General features: G+C 47.9%; 1 long non-coding RNA gene across 1 annotated transcript; it reads right to left on the bottom strand.

Moving 5' to 3' along the window:
• Window positions 1–3,732: 3,732 nt before the first annotated feature.
• On the bottom strand, window positions 3,733–4,650 carry LOC136010806 (uncharacterized). Its single transcript, XR_010611008.1, has 3 exons — window positions 4,355–4,650; window positions 3,924–4,113; window positions 3,733–3,851 (listed from the first exon to the last, which is right to left on the bottom strand). It is a non-coding gene; the product is annotated as an uncharacterized LOC136010806 (long non-coding RNA).
• Between the last annotated feature and the right edge of the window lie 1,350 nt (window positions 4,651–6,000).

The following is a 6,000-nucleotide window of genomic DNA, read 5'->3' as shown; positions in this document are numbered from 1 at the left end:
CCACAGACCGTTACCTATGGTCCCCGACACAACACCCCACACTTAAGCCCCACAAATGGCACTTTTGCATCCTGTCTTTTAACTCTGAGGCACTACCTTCACTAGAGCTGACCATTTACCTCCAGGCACCCTCTACTGTGTCCTCAGACATTCTGGCTCAAATACTACATTGGAATGCTACATCTCAAACCCCTTCCTGCCATTCTGACATTGTCCCCCACGCCCTCACCTCCTACAGGAGGCCCTCTACTTAGCGTGCGTAGTGCCATGCGTCTCGAGGCGGCCTCACTGCTCGGAACTCCCACAGCAGATGACAGCCATGTTGCTGCCCTTGCCAAGTTCCTCTTCTTCATCTGACAGAAACAAACAAACAAAGGGAAACACGTTGTGCTGGCCATCATCTCCAGCATCCCAGCCATCCAGCCCAGCCTCTTCCTTACCAACCATCTGCCTCCTCTCAAGCTTCTCAACACCGTGCTCGCCTCTCACGAAGCGATTCCAGACTCTGACGCCGGGCCTCTCCTCCTCTGTGCCCTAGGAGGGCAACAGAACCCAATGACTGTGGTTCTTGCAAAAGTGACTGAATCCACAATCCTTCCACTTACCTTCCTGACCCACCTCAAGCACTCATCCGACTCCAAACATAGAGGGCAACACCTGCAATACCAAACACAAATACTGAACCCCTTTACCACATTCTTCTCAACTCTAAGCTAACACACACACACACACACACACACACAGACCCCTTAACTCCTCACAGCCCTCCTCAGCTGGCACCTTCACCTCCCCTGCGTTTCCTGCAGCACCTGAAACACAAAGGGAAACAGACAAACACTGAGAGAGGATTCAAAGATGCACCCTTCCCTCAGCAAGTCCCTTCTCCCTCTCCAGTCACTCTGCTGCTCGTCCCGCTGGCCTTAGCACGTCTTACCTTCCCTCCTTTGAGCCCGGGCTCTCCCTGCAGAACACAGCCTTAAGAGCTGGTTTTGATTTCACAAAAACTACAAGACATGCCATCAGTTGCTACTTCACTCTGCTAAGCACAGCTCACCCAGTCCAAGTCAGCTTCGGGGCACAGAGCACCGCTGCGCTCCTTGATCTGCACCTTCAAATTAAATATGCGCAGCAAATCAAAAGCCCGCCAGGAGAATCAACAGGAACTTGCTTCCGACACCACAAATTTACCTACCTGGTACCATCACTCCGCTCAACCCTCCCACAGCAGCCTCTCACACGTGGCTATCCATCTCGCCATCTGCAAGAACAACCTGGCATTAGTCACCGCAACGCCAAGCAAAAGCTTAGCCTGCCTCTAAGCCTCAGGCCACACTCGCACCAACACTTAGGTTGACATGCAGTCACACACTGGCATTGAGACACTCTCAGCACAGGCCCTCACACCCTCCGGCTCACACACTAACTCCACATATACTATCACGCACACTCCCAAGCAGACTCTCTGCCCCCGACTCATTCATTACCAGCTTATTCCCAGAGCTCTTCTGTCCATTCACACAGATCATCAGGACTACACAGTTACACTGTAGTTATAAAAACCCACCACCTCCCTTCCAGAGCTCAAGAACTCCAGCTACAGAGAAAACCAGAGAACTCCCAACTACTTTATTAACATGGGAAACTGCAGAGATAGTCAAGGATACTTCTCATGGCTGCCTATCTTACCAGCCCCAAGGACCCTGCCAAGACCATCAGCAAACCAGCTCCGACAATCATCACGGCCGTGCGAGGTGGCAGGCTCAACCTTAGCGGGCGTCCCCGCGCAGGCAACGGTCGCCTGGGTGGGATGAGCTTCTGCCTCCCTCACACGGCATGAGGCTCGGGCTTCCATACTCGCAAGCAGGCACGCTCTTTGCCACGCAGGGGGCCAGCCCATGTCGCAAGAAGTGGCCAACAATATCTGGGAAGGTCTGCAAGGGTCAGGACTTTTCCAGGCAGTTCTAAAGCACAACTTCCCGGGTAGGCACCAAAGCCGGACTTTTCGGGAAAAGCCCAAGCAGTACACCACAAGAGGGAGCCAAAGAGAACTAACAGTACTTGCCCATCTTGGTGTGTTTCACCACGGACCATTACCTATGGTCCCCGACACAACACCCCACACTTAAGCCCCACAAATGGCACTTTTGCATCCTGTCTTTTAACTCTGAGGCACTACCTTCACTAGAGCTGACCATTTACCTCCAGGCACCCTCTACTGTTTCCTCAGACATTCTGGCTCAAATACTACATTGGAATGCTACATCTCAAACCCCTTCCTGCCATTCTGACGTTCTCCCCCACGCCCTCACCTCCTACAGGAGGCCCTCTACTTAGCGTGCGTAGTGCCATGCGTCTCGAGGCGGCCTCACTGCTCGGAACTCCCACAGCAGATGACAGCCATGTTGCTCCCCTTGCCAAGTTCCTCTTCATCATCTGACAGAAACAAAAAAAGGGTAACACGTTGTGCTGGCCGTCATCTCCAGCATCCCAGCCATCTATGCCAGCCTTTTCTGTAACTCTACTTCGCCTTTACATTATGCTCACCTACTCCCAATCTATTGCAGAATACAGTGCTGGGCTTCTCATGCACTCTAGGACCTAGGAGTACAATACAAAGAAATGACCATGGTGCTTGTAAAAAGTGACCCACCCCCACAACCATTATAGTTACCTCTGCAACTCACCTCAAACACTCATCTGACTGCAGAAGTAGAACGCAAGACCTGCAATAACCAACACTACTACTGAACCCTTTGCCATGTTATTCTCAGCTCTTACTCACCCCACACACGCAAACAACCCTTCTACCTTCTCACAGCCCTCCTCAGCTGGCAGCTTCACCTCTCTTGACTTAAGTGTGGCACCTAAAAAGGAAATGGAAACAGGCACTCATGGAGAGAAAAACAGAAGCTTTGGCCGACCCTGAAATAAGTTGCTACTGGGGTGTTCCAAGCATGGCTCACCTTGACTGAGTCATCTGAATGTTATTTTTTAGCTCGAGTGTGAGGATGAGTTTGAGCCAGGGAATCCTAGCCAGGTAGTCAGAACCAGGAATTCTGTGTTAGAATCAACGTGAGATTTGTGTGGATGCATGAGCCAGTCAGTGTCAGACTGAGCCTAAGTGAGTGTGAGGAGAAGTCAGTGCCAGAGAACGCCTGTGCAGCTTAAACGTGAGTATGAGTCTGAGCCAGTCTGTGTGAGAAGGAGCCTGCACTGTCTGCCAGTCTTGAATATGAGTCTAAGCCAATGAAAGCCAGAAAATTAAAGCCGGGGAGCAGGCAATGAACCAGAACCAGATGAAACAAGACCCAGCTGTGGATCATCAGGGTGCTTTTATCCCAGCTGGGGGTTTGCCTCACCCCTGACCCAGGGCACTGAGGGAAGGGCTGGGGGTGACACCCTCCCTCCCTAACACAGTCAAGCTGTAGCTGCCCTACCCATGTAAGCTCATGCTACAGAGTAACCCCCTGCCTTTCCCTCAGCCCCATGCTACATTTCAAACCCCTTCCTGCCATCCGAACCTTGTCCTCCACCCTCCAGCCCCAAGCAGCAGTCCCTCTACTTAGCTTCCATAGTGCCATGGGTTTCAAGCTGGCCTTGATGCTCAGAACACCCACATCAGAGTCCTGTGATCTTGCCACAGCTGCCAAGTTTCTCATTATCACCTGCAGCAAACAAACGAGCAAACAGGAACACACTGTGCTGGCCACCATCATCACCACCACCCCACCCACCAGTGCTGGCCTGCTCTGTAACAGCCCTCTTCCTCCTTCAAAGCTCATCAACATTGTGCTTGCCTGTTCCAAACCCACAGTGGAGTCCGACATTGAGCCTCTCCTCACCTCCAGGTCCTAGGAGTACAATAGAGACAAATGATCACCCTGCTTGCAAAAAGTGACCGACCCCACTATCCTTCTCCTTACCTGTCTGACTCACTTCAAGCACTCATCCGACTCCAAAGGTAGAGGGCAGCCCTGCAACACCGAGCACAAATACTGAACCCCTTTGCCATGCTCTCCTCAACAATTAAGCACCCCCAACACACACAACCCCCGATCTTCTCACAGCCCTCCTGAGTTTGCAGCTTCACCTCCCTCGAGTTATCTGCAGCACCTAGAAAAGGGAACATGCACACACTGACAGAGATACAGAAGCTGCACCCTTCCCTCAGGAAGTCCCATCTCTCTCTCCTGTCACTTTACTACTCATCCACTAGCCCTCAGAGCTTTTCCATCCCTTTATTCTAACGTGTACACCCCCTGGAATACACCACCAACAAAAAGTAATTACAGCTTTATGAAAATGACAAGACCCTAAAATAAATTGCTGCTTGGGTGGTCTAAGCTTTGCTCACCTTGGCTAAATCACCTGAATGTCTTTGTTTAGTTAGAATGTGAGAGCGAGTCTGAACCAGGAAGCCTGTGTTAGTCTCGATGTGAGACTCGTGTGGTTGGGCGAGCCAGTCAATGCCAAATTGAGCCTAAATCTGAACTAGAGTGTCTGTGCTGTTTAAGTATATGAGCCTGAGCCAGTCTGTGTGGAAGAAAACCTCTTTGAGACTAAGCCCTAGAATGTGAGACAGAAAACCCCCACCCAGTCTGAAACCAAGTATAGTTTTGAGCCTAACTTCATAAAAGTGAAGCTATGGAATCTGAGAAGTTTGAATAGAAATCTAAGCCCCAAAAAGAAACCCAAGAAGTTAAAATCAGAGAGCACCAAGAAACCAAACCCAAAACAACAAAAACCAGGTGCACCTTGTCAGGCTGTTTTTATCCCAGCAGCTGGTTTGCCCCACCCCTGAGCCAGGGCACTGGGGGGGTGTGGGTAGGGCCTGGGGTATATAAGGCACAGCTTCAGAGTAAGGGTCTTCTTTAGGATTTGTTGCTATTCAAGGTAAGGTCTTTGGGGTGTTTTGTGGTTTTAATGATGTGTGTATTGCTTTTGTTTTTTGAGTTCTTTGAAATGATTTTTTCTGAGCTAAATTTTTTAAGCTATCTCTGGTTTTGCATCTTCTTGTATAAATGAATTTTTTTGTGCTGTGGTTTTACTTGAGGTGCTGTTGTTAGTGGTGGTGTTCAGGTAAGTGTTTTTTCTTATTGCTCTTAGCCACAGAACTTAAAGAAAAATTTGTTTACAGTTTATGTTCTTATTACTTGTCTTTTATTTCTCATAAAATAGTTATAACAGTGGTTACTAAACAAACATTCCATTTATATGTTTAAGAGTTACTTCAAGAGTGCCTTTGGGTTTGTGCTCTTTCAAAAACTAAGTTGGACACTTGGGTCTAAAGAATACCAAACATAATATTAATGTTCTTTTAGGATGTAGTGACTGTTAAATAACTGATGACTTTTGGCAGGGAAAGATAAAAGAATGCTTTTCAGCTTGTATATTTCTCATTTTAAAACTCTAAATTACAGAGTGCTTGTTCATTACAGTCTGCATATAATAAATATTTCAGGGAATTTCCTTGTCTTAGTCTGCAGAATGTTGTGTGACAATTTTTTTTGTTTTTTTCCTTTTACTCCTGTTACTGCAAATGATAAAAATAAATTGGGTGGGTGCAGTAAACACCCATGTGTCTAGTGTGGGAGATCTGAGCAACAATTTTAGTTTGAGACTTATGACACTATAAAAACTAAGCAGAAAGAAAAGTTTTCCACAGAACAGACGGGGGAAACAGCATCAGGATAGTACAAAGAGATTTGAAATACACCATGGGGATAAGAAAAATTAAGTGGGACTTTTTTTTAGCACCATCTTATAGTGGGCAGGGTAGTACAGCTTGACTGTTTTAATGAGTGCATTAGCTTGTGAGCTGTTTTGGTGCTTCCAACTCACTGCTAGAACTGAAAATGTTAAGCTTGTTCTTGGAACTTAGTCCTTTATATACTGAGTGCTTGTGTTGGCTGGTTAAAAGCTGGTCAGGCATTCGTGTTCCTTACTTACAAACATAAAGCAGAGTACAGCTTTTTTTTCAGTCACATCAGCAGAAGCCTT

The sequence above is a fragment of the Lathamus discolor genome, chromosome 3 (assembly GCF_037157495.1).
Source record: "Lathamus discolor isolate bLatDis1 chromosome 3, bLatDis1.hap1, whole genome shotgun sequence".
NCBI lineage: Eukaryota > Metazoa > Chordata > Aves > Psittaciformes > Psittacidae > Lathamus > Lathamus discolor.
The sequence above is the reverse complement of the archived record's forward strand: the minus strand, read 5'-3'. Positions and strand labels throughout refer to the sequence as shown.